Source organism: Rutilus rutilus (genome assembly GCF_951802725.1).
Source record: "Rutilus rutilus genome assembly, chromosome: 13".
Taxonomy (NCBI): Eukaryota; Metazoa; Chordata; class Actinopteri; order Cypriniformes; family Leuciscidae; genus Rutilus; species Rutilus rutilus.
This window is the reverse complement of record NC_140218.1, coordinates 6,404,967-6,420,249: the sequence shown is the minus strand read 5'-3', so window position 1 is coordinate 6,420,249 and position 15,283 is coordinate 6,404,967. Positions and strand designations below refer to the sequence as shown.

The following is a 15,283-nucleotide window of genomic DNA, read 5'->3' as shown; positions in this document are numbered from 1 at the left end:
CACGCAACTTACCGAAATGTATATTCCTCATACATAATATCGACCAATCAGTGTTTTTCAACTGCGCAAAGGTCGATATAACAGCTGGAGAACAATTGTCACATAACATTTACCTCAGGAAAGCCATTTAATGACCATGATAGGCTATATAGCACGTTATTTTGGCTAGAAAAAAAGAGCTATAGAGAGTATTTTGCTAATTATGTGTAGGCCTACTATATATACATATTTATAATATTTTTTACTTATATCATTAAACACAGTTGTTATTATGATAAAAAAAAATGCATTATATTTAATTAAATTTTTTATTTTTATTACATTTTTACTGTCAACGGTGGGCCTCCCTTCCAAGCAATTTACTAGCGTTGCCATAGGAACGCTTCGGCTTTTGCCACCCGGAAGAACGTCTATTACTGTTGTGACGTCATGGTGAATTGTCGTATTGCATAGAATCTTAGAACAGCTCATTCTGAGACAGTGCTTATGATCTATTGAGATTGTAAAAAAAAAACACTGGGTGGATTTTTATCATTCTATAGGGTGGTTTTGCTCACACACTGCCAACACACATTTATGTGAAAAAGTTAATTTTGCAAAATAGGTGCCCTTTAATTCTATTGAGAAACCATGAGAAAATGGTGAATAAAGACTGAGAGTCAATGTTCAGAAATGATTAATTATTATTATGTTTTGAACTATGCTCTATAGCTGTGTTTTGCGGTGTGTTTGTTGTCAAACTCAACATTTTCTTTATTTTTTATTATTAAAAAATGCCATCATTTTATATGAAAAAGTTAACAATTGTATTTTATTGAAATGTATTTTATTTATTTTATTTGAGTTTGTCTTGTAATTATTATTATTTTTTAATTAGATCTGATAACATTTTAATCTGTCATATGGTCATGTTACTGTGGGGCATGTTGTCACATTTCACTTCCATTCTTTCGGGGTAAATCAAGAAAAGAGTTTACAATATATTAATGAAACAAAACCACATAATTTTCTAGACGTGTGGGAAATTAATGTGGGAAAAAAATAATTCCCTGAACCCCAAGTGGATTTAGACAAACTGAGAAAGTCAGAGAGTGTTCGGTTGTGCCCCGCTCTCCCCTATCAGTTATAGAATTGAACATTTGTCTTTATTTATATGAACCAAAAACCTCAACATTTCACAAGTAATTCAATGTTTACAGCTGGAGAGAAGAGAGAGAAAATGGCTTCAGAAATGTCCTTACCAAATAACATGTAGAAACACTCTGGAAAGTTTGGAAATTTAGCATTATGTTGAATTTCACAATATAATATGAAATCAAATGATGTAAAATTTTATAGTAGACTTGAAAAGCAAAGTATTAATGTAAGACAAAAGAAATAGACGTGTAACAAATTTCCATTTACACGTATATAACTCACAAATATTTCATTATAGTTGATGTTTTCTCAGTGACTGATTTTTAAGGGCCTGAATATACATTTCATTTTTGCACTTGTATCACATATTTACGGAGCCCCCCTAGTCCCACTTTGGCAAAAAAAAATTATTATAACTATCTTGTGGCCTCAAGATAGTAACTCGTGGCCTCAAGATAGTAACTCGTGGCCTCAAGATACTAACTCGTGGCCTCAAGATAGTAACTTGTGGCCTCAAGATAGTATATCTCGTGGCCTCAAGATAGTAACTCGTGGCCTCAAGATATAACTCGTGGCCTCAAGATACTAACTCGTGGCCTCAAGATAGTAACTCGTGGCCTCAAGATACTAACTCGTGGCCACGAGAAAGTAAGTTTTTTCAAGGCGAACGTTCCTTTTAATGTTTCCATGGCGACGCGTCACGCGATACACCGCAGCCACAATAATACTGTATGACAGATGTGTCGCTTTTATTTCGCTTTTCCTTTTTTATTCAAACTATTCACAAACTTGCTTACCATGTCATCAACTAGCCCCTGAGAGTACACGCCACATTTAGAATGTTCAGTGCTGCCAGATTCAAACTGTGCTTTCGCGCATTGGCTGGCGCTGAGCCAGAGTCGGACGCGTTCAGCGCTGTCATATATCACTAAGCAGTTTTTTCAACTTCATAATGTTTATTTTTGGTTTCAGATATTTAAATACACATAAGCACGAGTAAAACAATACATTTGGAGTTTGTAAAACACACTGATGTCTGTGAAGCAGCAATAACAATCTATTCAAATATAATTTGCCGACATGTGTTATTCATATTATACAAACATAGTGCAAGACAATTGAACTATAAAGTTTACTCTATTCTTCTCAGTTCACCGGCCACTTTCTTGCATTTATTTCGGGAGAAACAGATGAATTTACGTGCTGTAAATCCGACTGACAGGACAACATTGCAGCGCCCATCTCATGTTATTATAGATCAAGATTATTTAAGGTTTTTAAACGAGCCAGAGTCGGACGCGTTCAGCGCTGTCATCACAACTAAGCAGTTTTTCAACTTCATAATGTTTATTTTTGGTTTCAGATATTTAAATACACATAAGCACGAGTAAACCAATACATTTGGAGTTTGTAAAACACACTGATGTATGTGGAAGCAGCAATAACAATCTATTCAAATATAATTTGCCGACATGTGTTATTCATATTAGACAAACATAGTGCAAGACAAGGAACTATAAAGTTTACTCTATTCTTCTCAGTTCACCGGCCACTTTCTTGCATTTATTTCGGGAGAAACTGATGAATTCACGTGCTGTAAATCCGACGGACAACATTGCAGCGCCCATCATGTTATTATAGATCAAGATTATTTATAAAGGTTGTAGTGGCTATTTGTCCATAAACTTAAACAAAACTAATAATACCAAACTTCTCAAATGGCCACTGAGGCTACGTCATGGGTTAGGCCTTACTCATGGTTAGAGGTACCAAAATAAACTAATGTCCATAGCAAAAGATGAGTTCGAGGAGGTTTATTTACACATATAAGCAAGCTCACAGACATTTCCTGTTGCCTCTCTCACGCTGTGGTAAAAAACCATATGCCCTCGCAGCCCTCCTGGTTCCTCCCACCTTGACCTATTTATGCAAATTAACATAGCACCACGTGACCAATAAACGACAATGTAAATAAACAAGAAAATAAGCATAAATGCAAAATAAAGCAAGTTAACTTTTAACAAGAAAAGAAAATAAATAAATTAGACTATAACTTAAGCCTAAAATAAACAAAGTGCAAAATAGCTCCAACAACCCAGCCCCTAATTGTGACGATAATTTACCCACAATTAACCTTAGCTTTTAGCACAAAGGAGCTATTTCCTGATTATAACCTAAGCACTAAGCTTGAATCTTGCATCTTCAGATTTTCCATGCCTGCAAAAAAAAAACAAATAGATAGAAAACAGAGATAGGAGAGAGAATAAGATGCATAGTCAATTGTTAGCCTCCAAGAGAAGACAGAGCTTGGTTATTGGTCTGTCCAGGATGCTGGTCTTCGTTTGGACCTTCACAGAGCGGACCAGTCCTCTTGAGTCAGCTGTGGTACTTAGAACTCTGCCCATCATCCATGAGCCTCTTGGAGCTGTAGCATCAGCGATTACAACAATATCTCCTGGGATGAAATTTCTTTTTTGCTTTGTCCATTTTTGTCTTTCTTGCATTACAAGCAAATACTCTGATGTCCACCTTTTCCAGAAAAGCTCCGCAACGTACTGCACTTGCCTCCATCTCCTCTTAATGTACAGGTCAGATTTTTCGAACAGACCTGGTGGCAGAATGGGCTTGCCTTTCAGCAGGAGAATGTGATTTGGAGTGAGCGCTTCCAAGTCATTGGGATCTTCTGAGACCTTAGTTATTGGCCGGTCATTGAGTATTGCTTCTACCTCACAAAACAGTGTTTGCAGGCCTTCCTCGTCCAGCAGTTGATGTCCAACAACAGAGGTAAGTACACTGCGCACAGAGCGAATCAGACGCTCCCAAACGCCACCTTGGTGAGATGCAGCTGGGGTGTTAAAACTCCACGTCACTCCTTCCTGCACAAAAGTCCTTTCAATTTTAGAGTGATTTAAAGCAGCCAGAGCCTGCCTCAGCTCCTTCTTCGCACCAACAAAATTTGTGCCGTTATCTGACCTCATACTTGTCACAGGTCCTCTTCTGCAGATAAATCTTCGCACAGCATTGATGCAGGAGTCTGTGTCGAGGGAGTTCGCCACCTCCAGATGTATTGCGCGGCTGCTCAGACAGGTAAATATCACTCCATATCGCTTCAGCACAGTTCTCCCTCTCCTCACATCCAGTGGTCCAAAATAGTCCACTCCCGCATTTGTAAAGGGTGCGTTATCAGGCACAACTCGTTCCTCTGGTAAATCGGACATTTTTTGTTCTCCAAGTTTTCCTCCGTACCTTCTGCACACTGTACATTGTGAGAGAATCTTCCTGGCCGCAGAGTTGGCATTTATAATCCAATACTTCTGTCTCAATCTGTGCAGCATGTGATTGCGTCCAGCATGTCCAAGTTGGTAATGGATGTAACGTAATATAAGCTGGGAAACATGCAGATCCTTCGATAGAATCACAGGATGCTTTACCTCCAACGGCAGGGCAGATTTAGACAGGCGTCCACCAACTCTGAGGATGCCATCTTTGATGAAGGGGTCGAGGCGATACAGAGGGCTATCTTTGGAAACAGTCTTTGGGTCGTGTTTTAGTGAGGAAATTTCAGTGCTGAATCTTTGGTTTTGTGCAAACTGAATAATTGCCTTTTCGGCTTCCTCCAAGCGCTCTGATGTCAAGCTGGATCTTCCAAGTGCGGCTTTGAATTTTTTAAGCTCCTTTTCCACATTTTCATTCTGCTTGACCACATATTCTTTCCTCTTTTGGCTCAAAAGTAAAAGTCTTTCTTTCAGCTCCAACAACCAGGCCACTGATGTTTTAAGCTTTCTCCAGGATGAGAAATAGTGAATGAGCCAACTGAGGGGATTGTCACTGTGTGTTGTAACAGCATTCACTTTAAGTTCCCTTTTTACCTCTGGATCATCAGATGGGATGGAGGAGGAGTACAAGTCGAGTTTTGGCCATTCGGTGGAAGACAAATGCAAAAAGTCTGGTCCTTTTAGCCATTTTCCTTTCCCAAACTCCTGAGCTCTTAGTCCTCGAGATGCTTCATCTGCAGGATTATCTTTGGTGTTTACATACCTCCACTGATCTTTGTCCGTGGCTTCTCTTATGGTGCTGACACGGTTGGCAACATATGTGTGAAAGCGCTTTGTTTCATTGAAGATGTACTTGAGAACAGTAGTGCTATCAGTCCAGAAAAATGACCTTTGCAATGGCAACTGTAGCTCCTTCAACAGCATCGTGTTCACTCGAACCGCAAGCACAGCTGCAGCAAGCTCAAGGCGTGGGATGGTTAGTTGCTTTAGAGGAGCAACACGAGCCTTGCCTGTGATGAATGAAACATGCACACTGTCAGTACTCTCCAATCTCAAATATGAAACAGAGCCATATCCTGATTGACTGGCATCTGAAAAATGATGCAGTTCTGCTTTCACTTGTGTTCCAAAGTTCTTGGGTTTGAGGCACCGTTCCACTTTAAATCCACTCATATGCTGAAGTTCAGAGAGCCACTCAGACCAATGTCTGGAGACGGCACTGGGGACTGGCTCATCCCATTTGAAGTTCATTCTACACAGCTCCTGTAACAGTAACTTGGCAGGGATTATGAAAGGAGACAGAAAACCCAATGGATCATAGAGAGAGCTCACCACAGAAAGGATGCCCCTCCTGGTGCGTGGACGTTCCTGCACTGCAGTCCTGAAGCTGAACGTGTCTCCTTGAACACACCATTGCATCCCCAGAGCTCTTTCCACAGGGAGTTGGTCCCTGTCCAAATCCATGTTCTCCAAACCCACTGCTCTGATATTAATGGGAATAAGTGCAAACACCTTTTGGCTATTTGTGACCCACTTTTGGAGATGGAAGCCACCCTTTTTACAGAGAGATGTTAGTCCATGTATGAGTTTCACTGCATCTTCCTCTGTCACAGTGGACTTGAGACAGTCATCCACATAGAAATTTGTTTTGACTGTGCTGAGGACGTCGGGTGAGTATTGCAGTGCATTATCCTCAGCAGTTCTTCTCAGTGCATAGTTTGAGCAGCTTGGAGAGGATACAGCTCCAAACAAATGCACGCACATCCTGTATTCCTCTGGCTCCGTTGTAACGTCTCCATTGGGCCACCATAAAAAGCGCAAGAAGTTGACATGCTTGTGTGGGACCCGGACCTGATGGAACATGGCGTTGATGTCAGCCATAACAGCGATGGGCTCTTCTCTAAACCGGAGGAGGACACCAATAAGCGTGTTAGTGAAGTCTGGGCCCTGCAGGAGCTGGCTGTTTAATGATGTACCTTTGTAAGTACAGCCGCAATCGAACACAACACGCAATTTCCCTTTGGTTGGGTGATGTACACCATGGTGGGGAATGTACCACACCTTTCCTTGTTTTGGAGTGGGCTCATTTGTGGGAACCTTTTCTGCATATCCTTGCTCCAACATGTTGTTGAGGAAATCAACGTATCGAGCTTTGAATGAAATATCTCTGTTAAATCTCCTCTTCAAACTTTGGAGTCTTTGTAATGCAATGCAGCGATTGTTTGGCAAAACAGGATCTTCAACTCTGAAAGGTAAGTCAATGCAATAATGTTCATTGTTAAGCACTGTTGTATCCTTCACAATTTTCATGAATTGAATGTCCTCTCTTGACATCTCAAGTTGTTCATCATATATTCTTTCAGCAAAGCCATGATTGTACTGCTGCATCAACATATTTTCCAAGTGCTCCACAGATATATGATTAGCAGTTACAACAGTGCATCCTGATTTGACACCAGCACCTCCAGAGTCTCCAACACGAAGAGGCCCGTTTATGACCCAGCCAACTCTGGTCCTCACTGCATACGGTCCACCACATTGACTATTTATTAGTTCCCATGGCTCCAAAACTTTGGGAGAGTCAGTTCCAATGAGCAAGTCCACATCTGCATCTACTTCATGTAGCCTAATGCTACTCAAATACGCCCACTTGGCAACATCATCCTGACATGGCACATTGACTTTGGATACAGGCATTTCTGTTTGTGTCAGAACAGATGCCAGCTCAATAAAATCCTCGGTGTCAAAACCAGACACCTCCAGACCAATTATCACAGTGGTATTAATGGTTTTAGTCTGTCCCATTGTCCTTAATAGTATGTTACAGTTTTTACCTGATACTCCCAGCCTTTCAGCCAGACTTGCAGTGCAGAAGGTACCAGAGCTCCCAGGGTCCAAGAAAGCGTAAGTGTGCACAACTTTATTACTTTTCTGACTTTTCACCTGCACAGCCACAATGGAGAAAACAGCAGTATCCTCTTCACCAGCCCCAATATGACCACACGTCTGCTGCTGCTCGGGTACAATGCTCACAGTTTCTTTGGAGGTTATCCTTGAAGTATCCTCCTTCTCCACATGCAGGACAGATGGGTGTTTCCTGTGACACACTTCACAATCCAAACGACTCCTACAGTCTTTGCTTGTGTGTCCATATTTCAAGCACCCAAAACAAACACCTTTCTCCTTTAGAAAGTGAATCTTGTCCTGTTGTGTCTTTCTTTTAAACTGAAAGCATTTTTCCAGAGTGTGATTGGTGAAATGGCAGAACAGACATTTGAGCTGGTTACTGTGAACTGTTAAGTTTTCCTTTTCTTTGTGTCCATCCTTTATTGCATTGATGCTGGTGGCAAAGGTACCACTTTTTCTTTTCTGCTTAACTTGAGTGGATAGCTTTGTGTGGCTGGCTGGGGAAACATCATTAATATTTCCAAACAGCGGGTCTGAAACAATTTTGACTTGTTTTTCAATAAAATTTACAAAATCAACAAACACTGCTCTGCTTCCAGTTTGTTCCAGTATGTCACATGCCACATTTCTCCACTTTTCCCTCAGTTTGTATGGGAGTTTCATTAGGATTGTCCTGAGGTTAGCTGGCATGTCCAACTCCTTCATGTACTTTATATGATGTACTATATTGGAGCAACCTCGAAGGAACAAAGCAAATGACTGCAGAGCGTTAACATCCTCAGGTTTTATTGAGGGCCAGTTGTTGATTTTGTCCATATAAGCAGAAGAGATTTTGTGTTCACTGCCAAAATGTTCAATCAAAAGTGTTTTTGCTCTTTGGTAACCAGGTTCAGAGGGCAGATGCTGACAACTTCTTACAATGTTTCTTGGTTGCCCCCTAGTGTACTGTTCTAGGAAGTACAAACAATCACTGAAATTTTGAGTTTTATCCTCAATACAATTTTCAAAGGCTCTGAGAAAAGATTTGAAATACAGGGGATCACCATCAAATACAGGTATATTTCTCATAAGCAGAGCAGAGGCTGTGTTTTGTTGGACCAACAGGGCAGTAATTTCATTTTGACGCTGCATGATGTTCAAAATGTCCGGAGAGTTGGTGGATTGATTGTCATGAGCATTTTGCAAAACCAGTGGTCGTGTACTTTGTCTTTGAGAAACAGGAATGACATTAGGTATGGGTGGTTGTATTACAACATGTTTGGGTTTAACGCCAGCAGAAACAGAATTTAATAAGCGACTGGAGGAAGGTTCAAAGTTTTCATTGGTGGACACAAAACGTTCAGCATTTGGATTTAATTCATATTTTCCTGGAGTTTCTGACCTTTCCAAGTAAGAGTTCATGCCATCTGATGTTGTAGATGCACATTTTGACACTTTAGAGCCACACTTTGAATTTATTTCCAGAACCTTCAATTTTGCATTTGTCACCTTTAATTCTGCCTCCAGAGCAAGTTGTTCCTTTTCTCTCCTTAAACGTTCCCGTTTCTTCCGTAATTCCTCTTGGTCCTTTTCCTGTTTCCTTCTTGATTCCTCTTGTTCAAGTCTTATTTGTTCCTCCTGCGCCTCCAAAATGTGCTTTTGTTTTAGAGCAGCCATGCGCTCCTGTAATGCTGCTTTATCTGCTTGCGCTAATATTTTTGCAGATGCACTGGATGAAGTTCTTGACAGTTTAGAGCCAGCTTTTGAGCGCGCTGCAGAACCTTTATTGGATACACTGTCCTCAGGCCTAATATCAGTTTGATTGTCAGGTGGTTTGATTGGAAGTTCATATGAATGGCCTGCATTTGATAACCACCCTTTGACATCATCAATAAAGTTTGAAAACAAATTTTCCTTTTGTTCAAAATATTTATCTTGGTTTTCCTTTTCATCCTGAGGTATGTTCAGTGACACAAATGACAAATGATGTTGTTTTGCCTCATTAACACCTGTTATCATTTGATCCAAAAGAGACTTGACTGCATCAATATTGTCTGCAGAATGCATCAATTTATCCATTTGATTCATGCACAATTTGGCTTGTCTGCATTTCGTCGATCTCTTTTCCTGACACGTTTGCATGAAAAACATCATTCCTTTAGCAGTAAAACTTGTGCGCCTCCTTATCGAAAGCGCCGTGTCACTTGTGGCTTTGGATGCAACGTCAGACATTTTTACTTTCTATTGATGTTGGCCAGGTGCACACACAGTTATTTGCAAAGGTTGAATAAAGCACGTACCTTGCGGATGTTTGTTGCAATCGGATTCGCAAAAGCTGGCCCAAAGCCTTCACAGGTGACGCGCACGGCCGCGCGCAACAACAATCACTGCGCTGCAAACAAAGTTCCTATGTTAATTTGCATAAATAGGTCAAGGTGGGAGGAACCAGGAGGGCTGCGAGGGCATATGGTTTTTTACTTAATGTAGTGGCTATTTGTCCATAAACTTAAACAAAACTAATAATACCAAACTTCTCAAATGGCCACTGAGGCTACGTCATGGGTTAGGCTTTACTCATGGTTAGAGGTACCAAAATAAACTAATGTCCATAGAAAAAGATGAGTTCGAGGAGGTTTATTTACACATATAAGCAAGCTCACAGACATTTCCTGTTGCCTCTCTCACGCTGTGGTAAAAAACCATATGCCCTCGCAGCCCTCCTGGTTCCTCCCACCTTGACCTATTTATGCAAATTAACATAGCACCACGTGACCAATAAACGACAATGTAAATAAACAAGAAAATAAGCATAAATGCAAAATAAAGCAAGTTAACTTTTAACAAGAAAAGAAAATAAATAAATTAGACTATACAGATGGTGGACAACCAGAATGAGACTTTTACCGCCGCCGTTCCCGCGGCGGCAAAATTGGGATGTGCATTTGCTGCCTTTTACCGCTGAGTGGCGCTGTAATCACAGACTTTGAAAAGTGTCAGTTTATTCTCTTTATGACGTAATCTGCCGCGGCAGTAATCTGAGCTGAGAGGCCACAGATAAATTCAAGATAAATATTGTGGTTAAACGAATTCAAATTCATTAAATTTAAACAAAGTAGACACGTTAAAAGTGTGTGCCCAGTTTTTCTATAATTTAGAAAGGCTATGTCAATAGGTTACTTGTCATTTACTTACATAAAATTAAAACATTTTCAGGACTTGCAGTTACTAACCGATGTTAGTCGGTTTAAGCATTCTTTGTTATATTCAGAATTAAATAGGCTTACATGTTGTTATGATTATCAATTGAATTATTTAATAAATAATCAACCACAATGCCTATTACTGCCGCAGCAAAAATAAACCAGTCGAATTTCAAAGTCGAAGCGAAATGACTAGGCTATACCGGGTGCCGCAAGTGACAGGGCAAAACAGCAGCAACTGCGGCATTTTAAAAGGTAAGTTTCCTATCTGTTTATTTAAAAAAAAAATTTGAAAAAAAGTAGACACGTTAAAGTTGCGTCTAGCTGGGCGCAAGATCTTGTAAAAAAAAAAAAAAAAAAAAAAAAAAATTCATTATTTGAACAAAAATGAGACTGATTGAATATGTAAAAATATAAACAAACAAAGTAGAGAATAAAACAAACTTTTAGGGAAAAAATATAGGCCTATTATGCTACAACAGAATTGGTTAACATTAACGAAAGCAAAATATGTAAAAATACATTTAAAACAAAATAAAACAAAACAAATTCGTGGCCGAATTCAAATCGGTTCAAATACCGAACAAACAGTAGCAGACCTAGGCTATTCAGACCATAGCTCTGTGGTCAATGCATTAACAATAGCCTCTCGGAGCTTCAAACGATATGAGATCGAATCTCAGTGTAGCTGACAGTGTTTATGTTTTTCCGTTCTTGATGCGTAAAATGCATCTGTTTATTAAAGTCAATCGTCTTGTTTAATTATCAATTGTACATTACAACATAAATTTGCAACATTCCAGTTGTGCCGCTGCAAAGACGACACATCTGATGAAGGAAGACTGTCAGCCGATTGCACCAGAAAATGAAGATGATGAAGCTCGTCTTTAATCTGCTAAATTATTTTTTTTGTGTGTGTGAATCATTCACGAGATTGAGATGACTGACAGTGATACCCGGTCATAGCAACGGAAGACATTTTTCAAAACAGATCGAACAAATCAGAAAAATACTTTCAATACAGTATTACTTTCAATTAAAAAAATAAACAATGAAAATGTAAAAGAAAAAGAAAATTAATTAAGTTTGAAAACCCATCGCACATTTCAAGGTATGAATAAAGTGTCGGGACAGTTTATTTATTTAAACAGGGTTGCATCGATAGAGTTTATTCCCTTTGTGATGCAAAATAAGAAACACAGAATCTTATTCTTGCAACATTTTAAATTTCTATTGTCAAAGAAATTGCAGCTAAATAAAAAAATCAAAACGGTACAAAACGAAAAAAGTTCAAAGCAACATAAATTAAGAACAGGCGTTTTTATTTGCCTCTCTCGCGCTGGATATTTTTTTACTAAGTTTGGTCTCCCTCACTGCGCCGGCGGGTCTCTCTCGAAATTAAGCATTAATAATACAGCTGATAATACTGTATATGTCGCTGTGTGTCATCCACACAAATCACGAAAGAAAAAATCGAAAAAATTTGTTAATTTAATTTGTAGATGATTTTTTTTTTAACTCAAACATTAACACTGAAATAAATGAAACTAAATTATTGTAATTTTTTTGGCACACCACGACGAGTGGCGCTATGCATTGTTCTAAAGCCAGGTTTTATTCTGGCATGTTGAATTAGTGTTGGACAAACGCGGCGGCGCGTTCATTTGAATGAAGAGCGTTTGAGCGAACACACACTGGAACGTTAGGCCATGTCGCAACGAGTCAATCGTGGCCGAGTGGTTGAACTTACGTTACGATCATATAGATGACACGGGTTCGAATCCCGAACTAACTTTGACTACTGATATCTTTATATTAGCCTATTAATGCGTTTAAACGACAAACAATAAAATCAGAACCAGTATTCTGTTGCGTTCATGGTTTCAGTGGCAGTAACAAATAGCTTTTGTTCCTTCAAAGATACAACATGCCTTGCTGAATTCACCTTACAATAAAACGAGGTGGGTCGCGAATTAAAGAGCTCTGTATCTGCTAAATTGAAATTGTGTGTGGAAAACCTTTAAATACAATCAATAAAACTACAATATATAATTTAATAAGATATAGGGCCTACTGTACATAGGCTATGGACTTTTGGAGATTTTGAGATTAATCCTTAAAAGAATTTAGCCTTTGCCTGCTCATCAGGCTGGCTCCGACACTCTCCATATGAAAGACGGAACATTAACACCTCTGTCCTGCACCCCCACGATAAAGCAACTATTGCCTTCTCCAAACCCCCCACAGGCTAGCTGAGTTTGCAAAACAAAACAAAGAGTTTGCCACTCATTGTGGTGTGCCAAAACACTTAATTATAAACTTAAATATTTCATTCAAAACAATCTCAAAACGCTTTGTGACATTTTGAAAAGCCGTGGATGCATTACTGCCACTGAAACCATGAACGCAACAGAATACTGGTTCTGATTTTATTGTTTGTTGTTTAAACGCATTAATGCATTAATAGGCTAATATAAAAATATCAGTAGTCCAAGTTAGTTCGGGATTCGAACCCGTGTCATCTAAATGATCGTAACGTAAGTTCAACCACTCGGCCACGATTCACTCGTTGCGACATGGCCTAACGTTCCAGTGTGTGTTCGCTCAAACGCTCTTCATTCAAATGAATGCGCCGCCGCGTTTGTCGAACACTAATTCAACATGCCAGAATAAAACCTGGCTTTAGAACAATGCATAGCGCCACTCGTCGTGGTGTGCCAAAAAATTTACAATAATTTAGTTTCATTTATTTCAGTGTTAATGTTTGAGTTAAAAAAAAATCCTCTACAAATTAAATTAACACAAAGTCGGCTATAAGAGTCCTTTATAGGCTACGTAAAAAAGCAAAGGGCTTACAGTCTTAACATTTAGGCTACTTTGCTTAAATTCGATACATTTATTTTCAGTAGGGCCTAATAAATTTGTAGGGATGTAATTTCAGTATGCTTTACCAACGCTATGTATTCAGTTAAAGTTCCAAGAGGTCTGGTCTCTATATTTCCTTCCCAGCTGACACTAATATGCAAGTGCACAGCAAAATTCTATTCTAAAAAAAAAAGTCTATAGGCCTATTATACTGTTGTAGCCATTAAATAATCTCATTTAGTATCATATTTGTTAAAATATTATAATGTTATTTTTTTCCATCTATGTTGAATATGAAAAGTGAACAGCACGAGTAAGATAGGATGCATTATATCGAGAGATGGATATGGAGTGGGTCAGACATGATTTTGACCACTTCATTACGTTTTGTTTAGTAGAAAACCTTTCTTTAAAGTGAATTTCGTTTTCTATAAATTGTATCTTAATTTTAATCAATTTTTCATCAACCAATTGCCTGTATTTAAATAAGTAAGAGAAGCAAATATAACAGACACTAATCATGGAGGCGCCCGCGCGGTCACTTGCATTGCACGTCAGCTGGAGCGCATCTCATCCTCCTAACTTAACGAAACTCAGCGTATGCCTCACACAGACATGATAAATACATCAAATACACAAAGCTTGAAATGTCTTCAAACGAAATAATTCAAAACGAAAAGAAAAAGGCTACTCTCTGATTATGTCTATATGTGCATTTCTCTCTAGGTGCGTTCACTACAAATATGGCGATCGTCAACTTCATCTTTGTAGTCGACACTGTCAGAAAACACTAGTTTATTGATAAAAATCAATGCACGCATCACCGGATTTACAAATAGGCTACACATCTTGCTTGTTGCACGCACACATTATGTCGAAAAAACGAAATATTATGTTGAAATAACATTATTATTAATAATACATCTTTTAGAATATTTGATTAAATGCTGATTGTTGCGCTTGTTCAATTTAATAAAATTAAAACTTTAATTGTGATAATTAAAATAATTGAAAATTAAATATTTAGTGGCCAAGGTTTGCTAATTTATTATATAGGCTATTATATGCATATTGCCTATATTAAGTAGGTCATAAGACAAGGCATATATTAGTTATTTTAGCTGTTATGAGAAAAATAAATCTAACGAAATCTAAAATCTAAATCTAATAAATCAAAAAAATATATATAGCCTATATATATAACGCCAGTTCAACATGCCAGAATAAAACCTGATTTTTGAACAATGCGTAACGCCACTCGGCCTGGTGTGCCAAAACACTACATTTTAAACTTCAATGTTTAATTCAAAACAATCTCAAAACGCGTTGTGACATTTTTTTAAAGCAGTAGCCAAGCCTATATAGCCTACATTAAGGGCATTGAAACCAGGATCTTAACTAAAACGCATTCCGAGTAATCTCTCAAAAATTATGCCACACTACTCCATGTATTTTTTTTTTAAGGACTGCTTTTGAAATCACTATAAATTACTATGCAATTGTATCGCTCACGAGAGCTCTTCATTTATCTAATTCCTCAATAGAATAGTAAAAATATTCCGCGTCATTGCTCCTAATATCGTCTCTATTTTTAACTTTTGATTCTATTTTTTTCAGTTCTAAAATTTATTCTATCTTTGGTTCTATTCTGTTGTAGCCTAATAGGCCTATTTATATATATGAAAAATATGCCTATTAGGCTTAGGGTTTTATATTTAACCCACTTACATTTTAAAATGCGGCAATTGCTGCTGTTTTGCACAATGTCCCTTTGCGCCACCTGGCGGTCATTTCGGGAACGACTTTGAAATGCGGCTGGTTTATTTTCGCCGCGGTGATTTCGCCGCGGCAGCTGGCGCGGCGGTAATAGGCATTTTGGTTGTCCACCATCTGTAACTTAAGCCTAAAATAAACAAAGTG

At 38.6% G+C, this 15,283-nt stretch overlaps 1 protein-coding gene across 3 annotated transcripts in view; it reads right to left on the bottom strand.

The window, feature by feature from the left end:
* The window catches only part of LOC311302619 (E3 ubiquitin-protein ligase TRIM39-like), a gene marked incomplete at its 5' end in the record, with an annotated part of 106,825 nt that overhangs the window by 40,780 nt on the left and 50,762 nt on the right, over nt 1-15,283 (bottom strand). The window lies entirely within an intron of this gene.